A 22,928-nucleotide genomic window follows, 5' to 3' on the forward strand; every position below is an offset into this window, starting at 1 on the left:
AAAACAATGCTTGTCTAGGTTAACGATTTGGAGATGCCGGTATTGGACTGGGGTGCACAAAGTTAAAAATCACACATCACCAGGTTATAGTCCAACAGGTTTAATTGGAAGCACAATTGCCACAACCACCTGATGAAGGACCAGCGCTCTGAAAGCTAGTGTGCTTCCAAGTCAACCTGTTGGACTATAACCTGGTGTTGTGTGATTTTTAACTTTGTCTAGGTTAAAACTATGCTCTGTAATTCAGCTGATTAGAATGAACTTACATCAGCACATTTACAGTGCAGAACAGATTTCTGAACACTGGCTATAGATAATTGCTCAACTGGTCAAACAGGGAGAAATCCCCAAAATTGTCTTGAATATTTAAAAGTTTGTCTCAGACACTTCTCCTTTCAAATAGGAACAGAGGTGCAAAGTCTAATATATTGTTCAAACCAAGTAAGTCAGTCCAATCACCACAGTGAAAGTACAATCCAACTGGGGTAAAAAAAACTAATGAACCAACTAACACAAATTATCTAGAGGTTAAGGTCAGAAGTTAGGCCACACAAGGTAATAGTCCAAGGTTTATATGAAATCACAAGCTTCCATAGCATTGCCCCTTTGTCAGGTGAAGCCCCCTTCGAAGGGCCAACACTCCAAAAGCTTTGTGATTTCAAATAAACTTGTTGGACCGTAACCTGGTTTCATCTGACTTGGACCTCGCCCACCCCAGTCCAACACCACACCTCCACATCATGCCTAGAGGTAATACAGTTAACTCTTCAATAAAAGCCTTGAACAATTTTGCTCTTGCCCTTGTTAGTTCATTTGGAACTAGTCTACACACAATCATCCTTTTCAAACATAATATAATTCTAATTATTAAATAAAATAGTCACCCATTGATTAAAAAGAGATTTTTTTTTGATCAGGCTCATAACTTCCTCTTTGGAAGAATAGTTCAGACAATATCTCCAAAGATGAAGGTCCAAACAAAAAGAGATCAGACATTATTTCAACTGAGTAAATACTCCAATCATTTCTAATGACAGTTTCATTTTTGCCACAAGGAGAGCCAGTCAAATTCAAGCAAATATACCCAGAACCACATTTTGCACAGCACCATCGCAGATGGGCATTTAGGCAGGAGGAAGTACACTCTCCAGATTGTAGGAGGCCAATCCCACCACCCCACCAACTTCAAACTTAATGGCAGGAGATTGCAAAATGCAGCCTGCAATGTATTATAGTCTAATAATAGATACACATTGAGAAAATTCCCACATTTTCATGCCACAATAAATTCCCATATTTCTAGCCTCAGTTTCTGGTGTGGCTTTATTCCGGTACCCAGAGTGTACCAGAAATCCAATTCTTGCCTTGTTGTGTAGGATTGTCCACATCTTATAGCACTAGTTGTATGTGCCATCAGCTCTTTATTTAAGAAAATATATTATTTTATTGGAGGTAGCTGAAAGAAGGTTCACCAGGATTGAGGAATGGAGTCAAAAAGCGTGGCGCCGGAAGAGCACAGCACGTCAGGCAGCAACCGAGGAGCTGGGGAGCCGACATTTCAGGCATAATCCCTTCATCAGGGATGAGCAGGGCATTGTTTGAGGGGGGAGAGCTGAAAGATAAATAGGAGGGGGGGGTTGGGGCTGGGGGAAGATAGTTTGAAAGGTGATAGGTAAATGCAGGTGTTGCGGGGGGGGGGGGGGATGGTGATAGGCCAAAGCAGAAGGTGGAGTGGATAGGTGGGAAGAAAGATGGACAGGTGGCACAGTTCAAGAGGGCAGCAACCTTTCACCATCATCCTCCTACTTGTATCTATCTATCGCCTTCCAAGCTCCTTTAACCCCAGCCCCACCCACCCATTTAACTCTCAGCCCTCTTCGATCACATCCCTGCCCACACACATTCCTGATGAAGGGCTTATGCCCATACATCGACTCGCCTGCTCCTGGGATGCTACCTGATCTGCTGCGCTTTTCCAGCACCAGACCAGTGGAGTGCCACAAGGATCGGTGCTAGATCCTCTAATTTTTGTCATTTAGATAAATGATTTGGATGCGAGCATAAGAGATACAGTTAGTAAGTTTGCAGATGACACCAAAATTGGAGGTGCAGTGGACAGCGAAGAGGTTTGCCTCAGATTACAACAGGATCTTGACCAGATGGGCCAATGTGCTGAGAAGTGGCAGATAGAGTTTAATTCAGATAAATGAGAGGTTTTGCATTTTGGGAAAGCAAATCTTAGCAAGACTTGTACACTTAATGGTAAGGTCCTGGGGAGTGTTGCTGAACAAAGAGACCTTGGAGTGCAATGTTCACAGCTCCTTGAAAGTGGAGTCGCAGGTAAATAGGATAGTAAAGGCGTTTGGTATGCTTTCCTTTATTGGTCAGAGTATTGAGTACAGGAGTTGGGAGGTCATGTTGCTGCTGTACAAAACATTGGTTAGGATACTGTTGAAATATTGTGTGCAATTCTGGTCTCCTTCCCTGGAGCAGCGGAAGCTGAGGAGTGACTTTAAGAGGTTTCCAAAATTTTGAGGGGCATGGATAGGGTAAATAGGCAAAGTCTTTTCCCTGGGGTCAGGGCGTCCAGAACTAGAAGGCATAGGTTTAGGGTGAGAGGGGAAAGATATGAAAGAGACCTTAGGGGCAACTTTTTCACGCAGAGAATGGTCCATGCATGGAATGAGCTGCCAGAGGAAGTGGTGGAGGCTGGTACAATTGCAACATTTAAGAGGCATTTCGATGGGTATATGAATAGGAAGGTTTTGGAGGGATATAGGTCAGGTACTGGCAGGTGGAACTAGATTGAGTTGGGATATCTGGGCGGCATGGACGGTTTGGACGGAAGGGTCTGTTTCCATACTCTATGACTATCTCAACTCCAGTCTGCAGTCCTCATTTTCTCCTGGAGATAGAGAGATTTGTTTTTAAGCAAAAGCTAAACAGGTTGTGACTCTCCTTTCTTCTCAACCCCAGCGAATAAAGTGATCTCATTCAACCATATAGGATTTTTAGGGGGTTTTGCACAGCAAATGCTGAAAGGATGCTTCCCCTCATGGGAAAGTCGAGGACCAAATGGCATAGTCTCAGAATAAAGGGGTGCAAATTTAAGGCTGGGAGGAGGAGGAATTTCTATTCTGTGAGTATTTCTATTTGAGTGCATTTGCAACACCATGCCATGCAGAGCTGTGGGAGCAGACTCCTTGCCTATATTTGAAGCTGAGACAGATCAATTCTTGATCAGGAGGGGAATTGAGGGTGATGCTGCCTAACCTGCTGTGCTTTGACCAGCAACACATTTGCAGCGGTGACAGAGAAAGGCTAGGCAAGTGGAGGTGAGGAATGCTGGATCAACCACAATCCAATTGGATAGTAGTGCAGGCTCAAGGGGCTGTACAGCCTACTCCTGCTCCCATTTCTTAAGGTCTGATACTAAGATGCTAAATGCCCCAAAGCTGCTGTTAATTCTATTATTTCCAGTTGCTTCATGGTAAAACAAAAATTCAAATGTTTTGTCTGCGAGTATCAATTATCTCGTGACCAACATTTCTTTGTTCAGTATTGTGCCCCATGAGCACTGCATCCACCCCTTCAACACTGAAACTTACATACCCTCTCATCAGGCCCTCAAGCCTGTTGTCCCCTTCCCTCAGGGATCTCCCTCTCTCCCTTCCCAAACCTATTTCTATTACTTGCCTCAGTCCATGGCATGGGGTGCAGAGAGATGGAGTGCTTGCATCGCTCCAGATAGTGGGAAGGGCTGCTGAACATTGCTCTAGATGTTAGAATGTCAAGACATTCTAAATTATCCAGAGTTCTCACCCAAGTCAGCTTTAAACCTGCTAGGAAAAGATCCAAGTTGCAAAACCAATGCAATATCAGGCATGTGGCCCAAGTCAGTGAAATTCTGGCACTGACCAAGTAACTTGGCAGGGTAAAACTTGCCAAGCTTGGAGGTTATGACCAAGTAACTTGCAACGACTGGGTAAAAATACCAACCAGAAGTTTAAACCTTCTGCAGAAGTGCAATGATGCGCTTACAGAAGGCTTCCTCACAGATCAAGAGCACAGCAATACAAGTCGAATTGCAGGTCTCTCCCCCATGTCGGGATTTCTGCCTTGGTGTCAGTTTCTATCCACATGCAAGATAACTAGATAAACAATTTCTGTTTACCCCTTGGGTGCTCCCTTCGCAGGTTATCAAAAAAAAAACAACTGACCACCATGTTGCACTGACTGAATTATCTGGCTCCCTTCAACAAACAGCTGCTTCTTAGGAATGAACCATTCAAAACCAAATCAATTTGACCAGAGATTCCAGATGAATAAGCAGTCATGTTTCACCAGTCAGTTTGACAAAAATAAAGTGAGTGCTAACACCATTGAAAAAAGGACTAAAGGCACATTTGTGGAATTTGTAAAGCCTGCATGCTGAGTTTACAGCCTTCAAGACACATTCCCTACAAGAAAGAAATGCCTTTTGGTTTGTTTACTGGATAGAGTAAAACGCCAATGTTTGAACTTTTTTTTTGTTTCTTCATACGGTACTGTGTAGAACTGAACAGCATTAGTGACTATGTATTTATACAAAGATCTTTTTTATGAATAAAGCATATTTTGAAATTTTTAAAATGTCAAAGACATTGAGGCATATATAGAACTTCAAAGAACTTGCAAATGAAGTAATCAGCTTTGATCATGATGCATATTTGCAAACTTTTAGTATGATCACTCTCAAAACTTAATTGAGCTAAAGTCTCAAATGTTGGAATAAACAAGAGATGCTTCAGCAGAACAAGCAGGATAACTCTAAAAGCCCTCTTCAGCCCTCAATGAGTAATTACTGAAGGCTTTGCTGATGAGTAGCATCATGGCAATTTCAACTATTGCCATTTCAGGCATTTCAAATTTTTGCAAGTGTGCAATGGATTAGCCAGCTGCAATTAAAACTCAATACATGTTATACTTCTTCCAAAGGAAACTGAACTTTGAGCTCTACGAATTCTTGCAGGGACTCTCAAACAGCTGCTTCTTAGGAATGAACATTCAGAACCAAATCAATTTGACCAGAGATCCCAGATGAATAAGTTTCAGTATTCATTTGAGGTGCGGCCGAACTATATTCTCTCTGCACACTGTTCAAAAGAAAATTAGGAGTGGGACTCTAGGTCTTGAAACCAATAGAGAAAAAAAAGAGTAATTTACATCTTTCCAAATGCTCATTGGATTATTGAGTTTAACATTCACAGCTTTGCGCCAAACATCTGGAGTGTTAAAAAAAATTACTGGCTCCTCCACTTATTTTCTGTCATAGGGCAGGACAGCATTGCAAGTGAATAAATTGTATGGCATCGAAATATCAGTACAAAATTGGGTCCATGTTGTAAATATTTAATAATGTGTTTTAGCACATAAAACATTAATTCTGGAAACTTGATGTTAACTGTAAAACCCTAGGGTCTGTGTTTGAGAAACTGGCAAAAGCTGTTCTGAAATCAATGTAACTAAAACATACTTGGAGTTTATAATGCTTAAAAAGGTTGAGGCTGTGCAGACTTGAGGTTAACAGACAGAAAGGTAAGATCATAAGCCAGCAGTCGAGAGTGTGTTGCTGGAAAAACACAGCAGGTCAGGCAGCATTCGAGGAGCAGGAGAGTCAACATTCCGGGCAAAAGCCCTTCATCAGCCCTTCCCGATGAAGGTCTTATGCCCAAAACATTGATTCTTCTGCTCCTCAGATGCTGCCTGACCTGCTGTGCTTTTCCAGCAACACACTCTTGATTCTCGTCTCCAGCATCTGCAGTCCTCACAAGCCAGCAGTTGGGCTTATCTAGCTAAAGAATTGGAGACACGATATATTAAATCCTTGCAGTAAGAACCATCCAGCAAGAGGTTTTTGTTTTGAGAGTCAGAGATTCTTAAACTTGCTAATACCCAGTTGTAAAGAGACAATTTCTTTCATCAGAGCAAACTTATTTTAAATGGGGAATACACTGCGCTTAACTTGAAAAGCCTGCTTGAAGATATCTCCGCAGTCTACATCAAGAGGCCGGGTGGTGCTTCAGAAAGTTCTCTAGTTTCAATTTATTTGGGTGCTTGCAGAAGAGAGTTAGTTGTATCTTGGACACGGGCTATCTAGCTTCCAGCTCAGAGGGTGAAGACAGTCAACGTGTAGAACAATTCATAAATCTGCACTCTAAGCAGAGAAAACGTTAGCTTTATCATTTGCCATGTGGAATGTGGGTAGGCTTAATCTAAGCTTTTATTTGATAAGCAGAGAAAAAGCCGGAAGACTGGCTAGTTCAAAGTAGAAAATCCTATTGGTGGTCCTCAAAGAACATTGTGGCGAAATAAAGTACCCAGCAGTTGGTTAGGAGGCACTGAGAAGGCAAGGGACAGAGGCATTCAGTCAAGAACAGTAAATTAAAGGTTTTATTTTTGGGAATACCTAGAATGAAGGAAATTTGAAATTTTTGGGGACTGTAGCATATTTTAATGTGGTCTTTCTAGTGGTAAATAACCAAGATATCATAAACTATATGAAATTTTTCAATAAAGTCTTTTTGATACAATAAAGTTTGTTTTTGTTTAAAAATGCAAAGTCTGTTACAAGAGACGTTCATAGTTTGCTTTAAATGTTAATGGCCCCGAACAGAAGTGATACATTACTTCCTTCCTTTTTTAAAATAACTCTTCATTTGACAGTCCACAGTAAAAAATGTGCAACTTATCCAAATACATAACAATGATCCTAAGGGAATGCAACAGTACAACCAGAGGTGGTGATGTTAGAACACACAAATATAATGAGAGAAAAGAAATGAAAACAACAGAGTTAAGTATCAGGGCTCATCTCTTCATGAAATGGGTATCAAAAAAATAGGCACCACCTTTTAAAAAGTTGTTGGTAGACCTGCTGTGCCAGCTGTCCTCTCACTGCAGTTTTAAAAAAAACCTCAGATCTGAAGAAAGCTATTTCCTTTCCCTCATCAATTGCTGTAAATTGTGGCTTTTAGCAAAGACGTCAGGGGCCTTTGTAAAAGTGTGAACCAGTCGCTCTGTGCCTTCTACAAGAAAGCAAAAGTACCTAGAGAAGGAGGTTTGAGAAACAAGCCCTGATCAGAAAAAGAATAACCTCAGGAGAACCCTTTGGTCAGTCCTGTAAATCCAGCTTTCTCAGTCTCTTCCTCTTCCCATAAAACACAAAAAAAGGTGTCATCTGTAGTTTCTGGCAGCGTTTTTTATAAAGGGAGTTAGAGTTTTAACCAGTAGAGTTAGACACCAATGGTTCACAACTGTTGACTTGTAGCTAGAATGTACATATTTGTAACAAATAGTCAGTCATTATGAGTAAACACAGAAACTTAGCCTGTGATCTTGGTCAACGTTGGTGTATGTGACAGGTAAAATCTGGAATTTTGTGAACTTTTGTTTTATGTTCATTCACAGATGAAAGCATCACTGGATAGGCCAGCAATTATTGCCCATCCCTAATTGCCTAGAGGGTGGTTAAGAGTCAACAACATTGCTGTGGGTCTGGAGTTATATGTAGTAAAGACCAGACAACGATGGCAGTTTCCAAACCTAAAGCACATTAGGTGAATGGTATTTCAGACAATTGACAATGATTCATGGTCATCATTAAACTCATAATTCCAGATTTTTAAAAAATTGAATTCAAGTTCCACCATCTGCCATTGTGGGAATCAAACCAGTGTCCCCAGAATATTGCCTGGATCTCGGTATTATCAGTGGACTGTTCATCCAACCAGGCCATCACCTCCCTTCTATTAAATCTTCAGCTTGTGACAGCTCCAGGAAGAGCGAGGCTTGATTACCATAGTAAGACAAAACAATATTAATACACCTGATTCTCACCAATTTCTCACCACAGCCTATGCTGTTCAGGGCCTGAGAACATTCCCCCAAAAGAAATCAGGGTTGTTATGAGCTATTTGTGTACCTGCTCCATTAAAATTAGTCTTTTGGTACAACTTACATGCACTAAAGCCAAGGGCAAGACAACCAAAAGTGGTATTTGTATCAATGTTCAAGAATTAGAAAAGTGACAATGTACAGGAATACCATTCAATTGAACTCATTGAAGGAAAGCAGAGTAAAGTTTAAAAAGAGACTTGTACATAGCCACAGGGTTAGATGTTGACAGTAGTTAGTCTAACATCACATGCTGTTAAAATTACAGAACACCAGCTTATAGTCTATAGTGCAACAGGTTTACTTGGAAGCACTGCTCCTTCATCAGGTAAATGGATTGGGGCAGGATCATAGAACACAGAACTTTTAGTAAAAGAACAAAATGTCATATAACTGGTGAAATGTATTGAACAAACCTAGATTGCTGTTAAGTCTTTAATCACTTAGAATGGGTTGCAAGTTTTGATTCATTAGTATAGAAAAGCTAGAACTTCTTTCAGGTCACATTCCCAAGAGAACTTAAGGTTTTGTAACAAACAAAAGTCGATATCTCGGCTCAGACAAAGCATTAAAAAAAGGTGTGAAGTTACAGTGTGTCTGTATTCCAACCTTGAGTCAGTCAAGTTCGACTTCCAAAGTAGGAATTTATAAAATGTCACAGACTGACTGCCTACAGTGTGTGTGCTTTTTGAATCGAAACCTGCAAACCAGTCTAAGTGATTAAAGACTTAACAGCAATCTAGGTTTGTGCGATACATTGCATCAGTTATATGACATGTTGATATTTTACTATAAATTCTATGATCCTGCCCCACTAGCTACCTGGCGAAGCAGCGCTCCGAAAGCTTGTACATCCAAATAAACCTGTTGGGCTATAACCTGATATGGTGTGATTGTTAAGCTTTGTCCACCCCAGTCCAACACCAGCACCTCCACATCATCATATGCTATCACATTAAAATTTAAACTTTCCTGCAGAAGTCAACTCAAAAAGATGCAACTTCAAGAAAATTTAATGGTGTCTCGAGAATGAAAAACTTACTGCTTTGGGATTTCACAATATGAATCCTATCTAAAGGCAGCTATTGAGAACAAATAAATCAAGTACCAAGAATGATCAATTCACCTGCTTTAAAAAGAATTATATCCTATTTAAAATTATTTATGTGATGAAGTTTGATTACAAGGTTATCTAAAGTCACAACAGCTGTGTACATTTAATACTGTGGGAGAAATTAATCACCAACGTTACACAAATGCATTAGTAAAGCTCCCTGAATTATTGATCACCATCACTGATCTATTCAAGCCCTCTCGAGGCTGGTCATCAGTAATTCCACCCAGCTGGTTCCTTCGAAGTGACTGTGCTCAATGTTTAAAATGAGAATCAGCTCAAATTTCAGAGATGCAACTTACTTTTATACCCATCAGGAAAACACCTTAAATTAGTCCCATGAAGCTGAACAAAAAGGAGCTACAAATAATAATTAAATCTATTCAAGCAATGAGGGATGGAGACAGGAATTCCAAATTTCAGAAGCACATATCTGAAGGCAAATTTACAAACCACAATTGACTTTCTGATTGCAAGTGAAAACAAGCACAATATAACTTAGATGTCTTCTGAAAATTGGATTCAAGATCAAAACCAATTCCGAGGCAAGAATTGGCTAATACGTTACGTTACAGCAATGTGTCTGGTTTCAAATGACTGTTTCATGCCCAAAACCCAAATATAATTCTTCATCACACTTCCAGGCTCTGAGCAAGGGCCCAAATAGTTAGATCAATCTTAGAACAGATCTGACCATCTATAATTCTCTTAAAATTACCCACTTACCTGTCAATGCTTTCCCTGGCCAATGTTTTGATTCTGCCACATCCTGAATGTTTCGATGAGGGAAATAGCACTATAGGCCGAGACACACTTTTTTTTTTAAAATGGCACTTGCCATTATTTCAGGACTCAAAATTCCAAAATCAATTTGACAGTCACTCAGGTGAGTGAGGGGTAGGGATGCAGTTGGCTAGTAAAAGAGCAGTGTGTCAGGTGGGTAGGGAACGAGTTAGGTGGTGAATACTTAACATACCAGGGGAGAATGGGGTTAATTCAGATGGGTCAGGGCTGCTCAGTGTTGCCGTTAGTAGGGTCATGTCACTGTTCTCACAGGGAAGGGGCAGCAGTGAGAAACGTGTTCAGTTTAATAGTTACAATTCTAAATTATTGGACTTTCAGACCATAAGATCTAAGAGAAGAATCAAGCCATTCGGCGCATCAACTCTGCTCAGACCATTTGTTCGTGGCTGATACGTTTCTCAACCCCATTCTCCTGCCTTCAGGTTATAAGCCTTGGTCCCATATTCATTGAGAGCCCATTTATCTCAGTCTTAAATACATTAAATGATTTGGCCTATGTGGCAATGGGTGCAACAATCACCACTCTCTTGCTGAAGAAATTCATCCTCATTTCTTTTCCTTCCCCCACATCCCAAAGTTTTTCCAATTCAAGAGAATTACATATCAGAAAGCTCAATTTCTTGAACAATTCCCATATAGTTAGCTGACTTGGGGATTCTAGACCACTCCAATCTACACTGTTCCACACATCACTCTGGCCATCAGATTACTCGTTATTCAGGGGCAAAGTAAGAGTGACTGCCTTTGGCATCCAGGCACCATTTAACCAAATGTGATATCAAGGAGCCTGAACAAAACTAGCCTTAAATGTGATTCCGGAGAAAGTTTTCTAATGTTTGACATTTTACCTTGCACTAAGGAAGGTGGTTGTGGTTGTTGGTGGTTCATCATCTCTGCTGGAGGTCCTCAACATAATGTTCTCGGCTTAACCATATTCAGTTGCTTCACCAATGGCCCTCCTTCCAGCATTAGATCAGAAGTGGGGATGTTCACTGATGTTCTCACAATGTTCAGTCCCAGTCACAACGCCTCAAGTATTATCAACATAGGCAGCATGACCAGGATAATCTTCCAGTTTGGACTGACAAGTGGCAAGTAAGACTCGCTTCACATAAGTGTCAGACAATGACCATCTCCAGCAAGAGACAGTCCACCTGTTACCTCTTCAATTTCAATAGCCTTCACTACCAACATCCTGGGAGTTACCACGGACTGGAAACAGAACTCAACCTGCCATATAAATATGTACCTCCAAGAGCAGGTTAGATTCCAGATATCCTGCAAAAAAATAACTTGCTTCCTGTGTTCCCAACACCTGTCCACCATCTACAAGACAAGTCAGGAGTGTAATGGCATCCTCTCCACTTGCCTGGATGGGTGCATCTCTAACAATACTTAAGAAGCTTGACACCATCCAAGACAAAACTGCCCTTAGATTGGCACCCCATCCAACATTTCCAAAATTAAAGCCACTGTGATTTGGTGATGAAGTCAACATATACCATTTACAAGATATACTGCAATAATTCACCAAGGCTTCTCCGATAGCATCCTCCAAACTTGTGACTTCTCCTGTCCAGAAGTTGAAGAGCAGCAGATACATTATCATCCTGGTAAACCTTCTCTGGACCCACTCAAAAGGCCAGTAAATCCTTCCTTAGAAAACAAAACTGCTCTCAATATTCCAAATGAGGTCTTACCAGAGCCTGACACAGCCTTATCAGTACACCCATGCTCTTGCATTCTAGCTTTCTTGAAATCAATGCTAACATAGCATTTGCCTTCCTAACTGCCAACTGAGCCTGCATGTCAACCTTAAGAGAATTCTGAACCAGGATCCTCAAGTCCCTGTGTGCTTCAGATTTTGGAAGCTTTTCCCCCCATTTGTAAAACTGTCTACACCTCTACTCTTCCTACCAAAGTCTTCTGATGTTTGTGTCATTTGCAAACTTAGCAACAATACCCTCAGTTCCTTCATCCAGATAGTTAATATAGAACATGAACAGTTGTGGTCCCAACACTGATCCCTGTGGAATTCCACTAGTCACCAGCTGCCAACCTGAAAATAAAAAGACCCCTTTTAACCACACTCTCTGCCTTCTGCTTGTCAATCAATCCTCTAACCATGCCAGGACCTTGCCTCTACCTCCATAGGTCTTATCTTATTTTGCAGCCTCCTGTGTGGCACCTTATTAAAGTTCTTCTGGAAATCCAAATAGATCACATCCTTTGTCTAACTTGCTCAAATGTCCACAAAGAATTCGGAGAGATTTGTCAGGAATGACCTACCCTTGATGAAGCACACACTATTTCACTATGCACTTCTAAGTACGGTACTCCACAATATCGTCTATATTAATAGACTGAAAATCTTACCAATGACAGAGGTCAGGCTAACAGTCTATAGCTTTCGGTCTTCTGCCTCCTTCTCTTCTTAAATAACAGTGTTACATTAACCATTTTCTAGTCCTCTGGGATGTTCTTTGACTCAAGCGATTCCTGAAAGGTCACTACCAATGCCTTCAAACTTTCATCAGTTTTGGCCTTCAGAACTCTCCGGTCTAGTCCATCTGGTCCTGGTGATTTATCCACCTTCAGACCTGACACCTTCCCCAGGACCTTCTCCTTAGGGACAGCGACTATGCTCATCCCTTCCCCCTGACTCAAGTTCTTGTATACTATTGGTGTCCTCCACTGAATTCTGATGCAAAAGTACACATTCAGTTCCTCCACTTTATCTTTGTTCTCCATCACTACCTCTCCAGCTTCATTTTCCAGATGATCAATTTCTCACCTCTTTCTTACCTTTTATATATCTTAGAAAAAAGTTTCCAATCTTCTTTTATAGTACTAGCAAGCTTATGCTCTTATTTAATCTCCTCCTTCCATCCCATCACTTCGCAACCCCCCAGCCCCCACCATTGCTTTTTAACTTATCATCTGCTAGTTTTTTTAAAAACTTCCAAATACTCTACGTTCTCAGTAATCTTCAATACATAGTATTTTTTCTCTTTTATGCTGCTGTCGCTGACTTCCCTGGTCAGCATGGTTACCTCATTCTCCACCTCGTATGTTCCTTTCTCCTTTGGATGAATTTCTACCATGCCCACGAATTACTCCAAGAAACTCCTGCCATTGCTACTTCACCATCTTTACTGCTCAGCTCCCCTTCCAATCAATTCTGGCCAGCTCCTCCCTCACATCTTTGTGGTTATCTTTAATCAACAGTACATCAGATTCCAGCTTCTCCCTTTCAAACCGTAAGGTGCATTCTATCGTATTGTGGTCAACGCCATTTAGGGGTTTCTTCGCCTTGAGCTTCCTAATCAAGACTGCCTCATTTCACAGAATTACCTGCTCCCCAGTGGAATCTACTCCAAAAACAATCTCAGACTTTCCAAGAATTCCTTTCTTACTGTGTACAGTTCTGATTGCCCTAGTTGCCCTGTTATTAAATTGGACAGGGACCAGAATAGATTTACCTGGATGTTGGCAAGATTGGAGGGTTTGAGTTATAAGGAGAGGCTGGGACTTTTTTTCACTGGAGCACAGGAGGTTGAGGGGTGGTCTTACAAGAGGTTCCTCAAATCATGAGGGGCATAGATAAGGTGAATAGCAAAGATCTTTTCCCTTGGGTTGGCAAGTTCCAAACTAGGACACATATTTTTAAGATGAGAGGAAAAAGATTTAAAAAGGAACCTGAGGAGCAACTTTTTCCACAGAGGGTGGTTTGTATAAGGAATGAACTGCCAGCAGAAATGGTAGATGCAGGTATAGATACAATATTTAAAACACACATGGACAGATACATGAATAGGAAATATTTAGAGGGATATGAGCCAAATGTGAACAGGTGGGACTAGTTTATTTTAGGAAACTTGGTTGGCATGGTCAAGTTGGACCGAAGAGTCATACACATGGAAACAGACACTATGATTCTATTCGCTGCCAACCTGCTTTCCCCTGTCCACTGCATATGGAAGTCCCCCATGATGATTGTAACTTTACTTTTCTTACATACCTTTTCTATCTCCTATTTTTTTTTCTGCCCCACATCCTGACCAATGCTAGGGGGGCCTCTACACATCTATCAGGGTCTTTTCTCCTTTGTGGTTCTTCAACGCTACCCACACAGATTCTATGTCTTCCAACCCTAGATGATTCCTTGCTATCAATATAAATTTAATTTCTTGCCCGCATGGCAACCACCATTCCCTGTGCCCATCTGACTGCCCTTTCAACAGGAAATGTATCCTTGGAGAGTTAGTTCCCAGCCCTGATCCCCTTGCAGCAATGTTTCGGTGATGCCCACAATATTGTACTTGTCAATTTCAAACTGCATTTCAAATTTATTTACCTTTTTGTATACTGTGTGCAGTTGAGTACAACACTCTCAGTCCTGCATTCACTGACCCCCTTCTCATAATTGTCCCCTTATCTGCTGTGCCTGAAGTTAGACTTCTGACCCTTCCCATACTTTCTGCCCTATTGCTTATTGTGGAAGCTTTGGTGACCTCTGTTGAGCCCTCCCCAACCTCTTTAACAAGTTTAAAAGTCCTCAAGAGCATCTTAGTTAACCTTTCCACTTGGTTCCTTCTCTCAGGTAGGTTCCGGTGGATTCCATCCCAATAGTACAGCTCCTTCCTGTCCCATTACCAGTGCCTTACAAAATGGAACCCTTTTTTCTTGCACCATGCGTTTAACACATGATGTTAATATGGAACTATTGATTAAAACATTAATAATCTAATAACTGTTTCACTTCTAAATGCAGTCTTCGTCAATATCATTTATTTTGGAATTTATGACAGCAGCAGATGAAGGGATCCATCTCAGCTAGAATTAGTAAATTTGATTTAACCAGCACAGTGAGGAGAAAACTAAAATCAGATCAATGGGAGCCTGTCAATTTAGTCAATGGAATGAACGCGATACTCATGCCCAGAGAAAAGAAGCTGTAAACTCTCAATGAGTCATTCAACAGCACATCATTTCATTCTGTAATTGTTCTCATGGAATTCACACCTATGGTCAGATGAGGGTGTGTTCATTCTGCACATTCTAATGGAGTATGAAAGTGGGACATCCACCCTAATGTGAACTGAGGTAATGAGCAGCTTTCTTTCAATCTCTCTTGCTTTCGTGAATGGAATGGATCAATTTCAAAAAGCTTTTCATGTATTCTTGCATTATCCTGTTATTGAACAGAGCAAGTTAACAAAGTTACATTTTATACAGTACTGATTGACATATTAAACATCCTGAAATGATTTTGATAGAGTAAATAGAAAGAAACTGTTTTGACTGGTAACAATATTGGTGGCAAGAAGACCCAAGTTTAAAGTGATTGGCAAAGTAAAAGGAAGGTCTTTTTTTTAAAAGCAATGTATGGTGGAAACAGGGACACTCGGAGAATTTGGAAGAGAAAAATTCATTACAGGCCAATGGAGAAGGAACAGGGATTTGAAGCTAATTGAACGGCTTTACTAAACAACTGGAAAGATGGTGGCTTGAACAGCCTCTTTCCAACACCAATGATATCCATATGCTTGCATACATCTCAGGATTAGCATTATTAAAGTTCAAGTAAATAGTTTACCAAGTCGGACACAACCTTTTACAAACAAGTATTAACTGATAACACCACGCTTAAACAAACAATCAAGTTCAATATTTTAAAAATAACTGTGAATAATCACAGAAGTATTTCACAGTAGTTTATCATTGACAGAAGTATAGAAAGAATGTAAATTTTACATAAGCAATCTAAAAGAAAACGCAGCACACAAACAAGTTTGAATACTCAAATCAATAATTATCCCACTGGGCTAGTCTCCAGAGGTCATGAGTCAATTTCCATTGTGGAATATTGTGAAACAAATCAAATAAATGTAGTCATTTGTAAGTAATCACCAAAAAATAATGACCGGAAAACCACAGGCCATGATTAAAACAAATCAACTGATTAATTAACAACATCGACAGGACAAGGATTTTTCATAATGTGGTTGATCCTTAACACCCCCAATGTTGTAAACAAATCGCTCCAAACAAAATAATATTGTAGTAGCCTAATGACATAGAACCAAACAAGTCAGTCTCAGATGACTCTTCAAAGTCCCCTGCAATATCAGGTGACTGATGCTCAAGTTGAAAGAAATTATAGGAGTTGGGATTTCACTTTGTGGTTATACAGGACATTGGTTAAGCCGCTCTTCGAATATTGAATTCAATTCTGGTCTCCCTGCTATGGGAAAGATATTGTTAAATGTGAAAAAGAGTTCAGAAAAGATTTACAAGGATGTTGCCAGGATTGGAAGTTTGAGCTCTTGGGGAAGGCTAAATGGGCGGCACGGTGGCACAGTGGTTAGCACTGCTGCCTCACAGCGCTTGAGACCCGGGTTCAATTCCCGACTCAGGCGACAGACTGTGTGGAGTTTGCACATTCTCTCCGTGTCTGCGGTTTCCTCCCACAGTCCAAAGATGTGCGGGTCAGGTGAACTGGCCATGCTAAATTGCCCATAGTGTTAGGTAAGGGGTAAATGTAGGGGTATGGGTGGGTTGCGCTTTAGCGGGTCGGTGTGGACTTGTTGGGCCGAAGGGCCTGTTTCGACACTAAGTAATCTAATCTAAATAAGGTGGGGCTATTTTCCTTGGAATGTCAGAGGTTAGGAGTGACCTTATAGAAGTCTATAAAATCATGAAGGGCATGGAGAAGTTAAAGAGGCGAGCTCCTTCCCCCTGGGTTGGGGAGTCCTAAACTAAGGACATAGATTTAAGCTGAGAAGGGAAAGATTTAGAAGGGACATAAGGGGCACCTTTTTCACAGAGATTGGTGCGTATATGGAATGAGCTGCCAGAGGAAGTGGAGGAGTCTAGTACAATTACAGCATTTAAAAGGCAGCTGAGTGGGTATTTCCTAATGGGACCCTTGCTTTTCTTTGGTGTGCAAGGAACCATTTCAAAGTTTACAGACAACACAAAACTTAACAGAATTGTGAACTGTGAGGGGAGCAGCTTAGAACTTCTAAAGGATATTGGCAAATTTGTAAGTGTGCGAGTAGGCAAATGAAGTTCAATTCAGAGATGTGTGAGGTGATCAACTTTGGTACAAAGAACATGGAGACGGTATAAAGTAAAAGGTATTGTGCGAAGGGGTTGCAAAAGCACAGACACCTGTGTGGATATGTAGATTAGTCATTATTAACTTTGTAACTGACTTGTCCCCTTAATGTATAGAGTATTCTGGACTTTGTACAAGAGCAGGGAGATTATGATGAACTTAAGACACTAGTTAGTCCTCAGCAGAAGTATTTTGTGCACTTCTGGGTGTCACACATCAGAAAGGATGTGACTTCATTAGTGTCCCCAGAAGAGACTTAAAATAATGGTTCCAGGCCATAATCTCAAAGTAAGGAATTAGCCAGTTAGATTAGATATCCTAGAGTGTGGAAACAGGCCCTTTGACCCAACAAGTCCACACCGACCCTCCGAAGAGTAACCCACCCAAACCCACTTCCCTCTGACTAATTCACCTAACACTATGGGCAATTTGGCATAGCCAACTCACCTGATCTGCACATCTTTTGGAGTGTGGGAGAAAACCCACACACACGAGGACAATGTGCAAACTCCACACAGACAGTTGTCAGAGGCTGGAATTGAACCCAAGTCCCTGGTGCTGTGAGGCAATAGTGCTAACCACTGAGCCAAGGAGAAATTTCTACTAGGATAGTAAATCTGTGAAATTCTGCAAAGGGTTGTTGAGTCTGGGACATAAGGTATATTAAAGGCTGAGTGGAGTGTGTGTTGCTGGAAAAACACAGGTCAGGTAGCATCCAAGGAGCGAAAATCAACACTCTGACCCGAAATCTCTATTTTCATGCTCTTCAGATGCTGCCTGACCTGCTGTGCTTTTCCAGCAGCACACTCTCAACTCTGACCTCCAGCATTTGCAGGCCTCACTGTTTCCTATATTAAAGACTGAGACAGACAGATTTTTAAATCATAAAGGAAGCAAAGGATTATGGAAAAAGGCAGGAAAGTGGAGTTGAGGATTATTTGATCAGCCATGACTGAATTGAATAGTGGAGCAAAGTCACTGGCCTGCAGCTGCTCCTATGTCTCAGTCTAATCTGTAAGACATTTCAGCTGTGAGGAAAGATTGGAGAAGGTGGGAACTTTTCTTTGAAGAGGAGAAGGCCAAGAGGAAATTCGATAAGATTTCAAAATCATGAGGGATCTGGACAGAGTGGGAGGGAGAAACCGTACTCACTCATAAATGGATTGAGAACTGGAAGGAACAGTTCTAACGTGTTTTGCAAATGAAGGAAATAGGAGGCACGAGAAAGTCTTTTTCATACAGCGAGTAGATAGACTATGGAATGCACTGCCTGGAAATGTGGTAGAGAATGTTCCTATTGTGGCATTCAAGGTGGTTATAGATGGTTTTATGAATACAAATAATGTGCAGCGGGTTGGGGCAAGGCAGGTGACTGGGAAGAAGTTAGTGCTCAGGCAGCCACGATGGTCAAATGGCCTCCTTCTCCACTTGAACAATTATGTTATTTTAAATTCAGAGACTGAGTAAATATCATTCTTCCGGAGATGTCCCATGTTATAGATGAGAACTGACATAGCATTAGAAGCAGCTGAGTTTACTGTGGGCCTTATTTCCATTCTAGACTGCGCACCAAAGCTATCTGGCCAACTAGCCAAGCCGAAAATGGATGGCCCTTCCCTGTCAAGGGGCAGGAATTCACCATTTTAAAAATGATGGTATTTCTAATAGTTGGCTGCAGAGAGTACAATACATGAAATCGTCCAAAGTGATTAGTGCACTTTTGTTAAAGACCAATTTGTTTCCAACAAGGGCGTCATTATCCTATGGCAGGCCATTTAATGTGAAAAGCTGCAGACGGTGCAATGAAGGTTCAGAGACAGTAGCACATATTTCGGGATGGTGTCCCTATATGAAGAACAAGCGGATCAAGAGGCACAATAAAATTATAGACGAGCTAATAGGGTACATGAAGAAGTTTGGTTGGACAATTTTTGTTGAGCCTCGGATCAAGGATAGATCTGGGAAGCTCTGGATTCCAGATCTTATTTTGAAAAAGGATACGCAGATTGTGGTGGTTGATGTTACCGTAAGGTCGGACTTTCAGATTAACTCTCTCGAGGATGCTTGGGAGGAGAAGGTAAAGAAGTACAAACATCTGGTCAAGGAGATATTGGACCTTGTTGGAGGTGGAACCGTATCTTTTTATGGGTTTGTTATGGGAACCCGGGGAAAATGGTTCGAAAAGAACACAGATTTGATGAAGAGCCTCGGGATTACAAGATTTAAATCATTTGCACAAAACATTTCAAACCGGACTTTATCGTTGACTCTTGAGCTTTTAAGAATTTTTATGGACTCATAGGAGCTCCATGCGACATATTATGTTTTGTTTTTAGGAAATTTAAGTCTATGGTTTTAGTAGTTTTTGTGATATTTTATAGTTTTAATTGGGGTTTTAAGTAGAATTTTGGTTTTTAGGTTTTATTAATAAAATTGTTTGATTTTATAGATCACTTAGATTAAAGGTGGTGGGTAAGTTAGGTGTTAATTAATAAATTTCACACAACAAAGGATGAGTGGGTATCCTGTTGAACAGTTAAGAACCTTAGCTCATCCTTGCCTTGCTGGAATTCTGCCGCACAATGTCATTTTAATTATTTATTGTTTTTACCGTCCCCCTTTTAGATCTTCTGGCTGTGGTTTCGCTAGATAGGGGTTTGTCATACGTCGACGAGCGACGTTAAAACTCGGAATGGACACTCCATCATGTATGATGAGTGCACTGTTACAGTGCAAATTAACAGCATTTATGGAGCTGATTTTCTAGATCTCTTCTATTTACCAATATTAGAATGAACCTAACAAATAAATTACCACTGAATCAGTCTTCCCCCATGGATTATCTGTAAATTAATCAATGACATATTCACCCAATGTTCAGTTTTGATTCTACTCAAACGTTACGGTTACAGACCACATCACAGACTTGATCCAGATGGCTGAATGCCACAGGATGATCATCATTGCTGTCAGAACCAATCATTATATTCACAGAAACAACAGCAGTCTAACATGAAACAGATGATTTGTGTCTTCCATTTCCAAGGATGTACATGAACAGGGATTAAAAGCAACATTTTCTTTGTACTCATCTCACATTGCACATACACACTAATCTGCATTCTGTTTTTATTTCTCCTGGGGTTTCAAAATGAATAAGCTCAAGAAAGCACGGTTAAATTTGGAGAAAGGTTTACAGGATCCTCTAAATTCTTTTCAAATTATCCTTGTTGAGCCCCATAGATGGGCATCCAATAACAAATGGGAACCAATACATCCATCCTCACCCAGGAGTTTGACAATTTGGGTTTTTCACATCTGGGACCATAATTAATTGGGGACCATACCCAAGGAATTGGTTTCAACACAAACTACCATGCAAGAGTAAGTTATAAAAAATTTCACCAAATACTTGCCAGAGTCGTCAACGCCACCATCAATAGTTGCCATTATCTCAACACCATGGACACAAAAGCAGGGCAGATCATATGTATCAATTGGCAGATCTTCCCCATCTCTAAAACACCTTCCCATAGTCTTCAGGGCTCATCACAAGTAGAATGAGATAGTGCTCATGAGATTTGGAAACAACTTTCAAGAAGTCTGACATCATTCAAACCAAACCAAACCAGTTTGTTTGATGCCTTGACAACTGAAAATATTCATTCTCTCCAACGTGGACAATCTGACTGCATTTACCATTCTTACTTTACAAACTCCTCTTACCCTCATGATCTCAGTCAAGAAAGACAAAAGCAGTAATATTATCAAAGCATCAACATCCGAAGGTTCCCCTTCATGTCATACTCTACTCTCACTGGAGCATTGGCACAGCTGGATCAAATCATTCATTTCCCAAATAGCACCAGGATCAGAATAACTATGGTAGCTACAGAATGTGAAAAGGTGCTACACAAATGCAAAGTTCTTCTATTTGGAATGGAGACATGTTGTTTGAACAATATTTAGGATTAAAAGACATGTTGTTGGAGAACTATTCTGGGATTTTTGTAATACACCTGCATGTTTATTGTCTATCACTACTTTTCCCAGTCATTAATAAGTTGAACAACATCGGAAAAAATCATCATTACAGATTCCACTCAAGAGAAAGACCACAAGTTCCAACTTAGAATTTTGAGAGTACAACTCTAAAAATATTAAACTATTTACATTACGGCTTCCACCTACACTAAATTACCTATTTTAAAAAGTTAATTCAGAAAACTACCTCTAATTGTTACCCATGCATCTCCTTTCCCAAAGGCACATTCTTAATTATAGCAAACTTTTACAGCCTCACAAACCATTGGTATCACAAGACAGCCAGTTCAACAGAACAGTGTGCACGTCCTGTTCAAGTGATCCTGTTTGGTACTGTGCCAGCCTCCTCAGAGGCAGGTTGGCCATCCATCTGTAGCAGGCCTCAAATGAACATAACTGCGAGAAACAAGCATTTTCTTTTTTAAATGTGCTGTCAAGCAAAGTTCGAAGTACTTCCATGACCTAAGAATTTGAAATTGGCTGCTAAGCAGCATTAAAACACATCAGTTTCATGTAATACTGGCGAGCAAGTCGGTTACTGAGTTTAACGCGCACAGCTTGCATGTCCAGCAATGACAACTGTGCCAGGCCACAGAACATCATTGTAGTTAGGGCCACACGAACTGAACACATTTTAATAAACTAGTAGATTAGCTTTACAGTGGCTTAGTACTCATGTTGCAGCACAAGATTAATTTTACTATTTCACAACAGTTCAGCACAGTGGTTAGCATTTTTCTGGTAGATTTGCAGTGGTTCGTCATAACACACATTGGTATGAGATTGGGCTTTGATGTTAACTAAGTTAAACAATAGAGCATCTTAGGGGTGGGGCAAATTAAAAGGAAGACAGTGAATTGATGTCAATTGAATTTTCAGAAGTGCATCAAACTGAACTCCCCAACAGGCAAGTTGTTTCCCCAACATGCAAAGATAACGTACCTCAAATCATCATTACAATTTAACTAAACTTATATTTTGCCAAAGGTAAAAGGGAAAGTTGCCATTATCCGACCATATCATAAGGCTTGCTCTCTCATTAGAGACAAACAACTTGATGGTGGTTTAAATCAGACTGGTGGAGAGGTTGAGATGGAGAATACTTCATGATAGCCTCAGCTCATGCAGGAAATCAACCTACACTGTTGGCATCACTGTGCATCACAAACTAGCCACCCAGGCAACCTTGGCCTTGGATGATTCAGTTTTATCCCTTATACAACGACTGTTTTTCCAAGAATGTTTGTTAGAGATTAAGAGATATCTGCCCAAAATAAGTGTTTTGTGGCTTACTCACTTTAGATTGATTTTAACCCTACAAAAGTAAGATTAGCAACTAAATAAAAACAAAGGAAGCAGATATGTAGAATCAGTAACTAGAGCAGAGCGATTATTGAGCCTCAATATGTTGAAAAAAATCACACTGATGCATTTACAGCATATATCATTGCTATGGTGCAGAGATTACAAGAGATAGTCACGTCAGAGACATAAGTAGTGACACCCATAATGTGGTAGGACTTTTGCATGGCTCCACAATAGCCCTCACTGAAAATGTTCAGCACCTAATGATTATACCTCAGCCACCATTACTATCAATGCTGAGATCAAGATTGCTTCAATAATTCCACTGTGACCTCACTGCCATTCTCAAAAAAGGGCATAAATGGCTCTGGTAGCCTTCGATTCAACCACGGACTACATATTTCCTGATATAATTTCACAAATTTTTCAATTCAGTAACAAAATAATTATTTTGACAGCTAATACTTGTACTGATTTCTCATGACAGATTTTTTTTAAAAACATGAGAGTTTGTGTACCAGCACAGAGTGAATGCAGCAATAAAATATTGTTAAATGTCAGGGGCAGATCAAACAAAAAGCAGCCAGTGGACATGTAGACATC

At 40.5% G+C, this 22,928-nt stretch overlaps 1 protein-coding gene across 1 annotated transcript in view; it reads right to left on the reverse strand.

Moving 5' to 3' along the window:
- The window catches only part of aacs (acetoacetyl-CoA synthetase), a 152,591-nt gene that overhangs the window by 113,312 nt on the left and 16,351 nt on the right, over positions 1 to 22,928 (reverse strand). The window lies entirely within an intron of this gene.

Source organism: Hemiscyllium ocellatum, chromosome 24, assembly GCF_020745735.1.
Source record: "Hemiscyllium ocellatum isolate sHemOce1 chromosome 24, sHemOce1.pat.X.cur, whole genome shotgun sequence".
NCBI classification, from domain to species: domain Eukaryota; kingdom Metazoa; phylum Chordata; class Chondrichthyes; order Orectolobiformes; family Hemiscylliidae; genus Hemiscyllium; species Hemiscyllium ocellatum.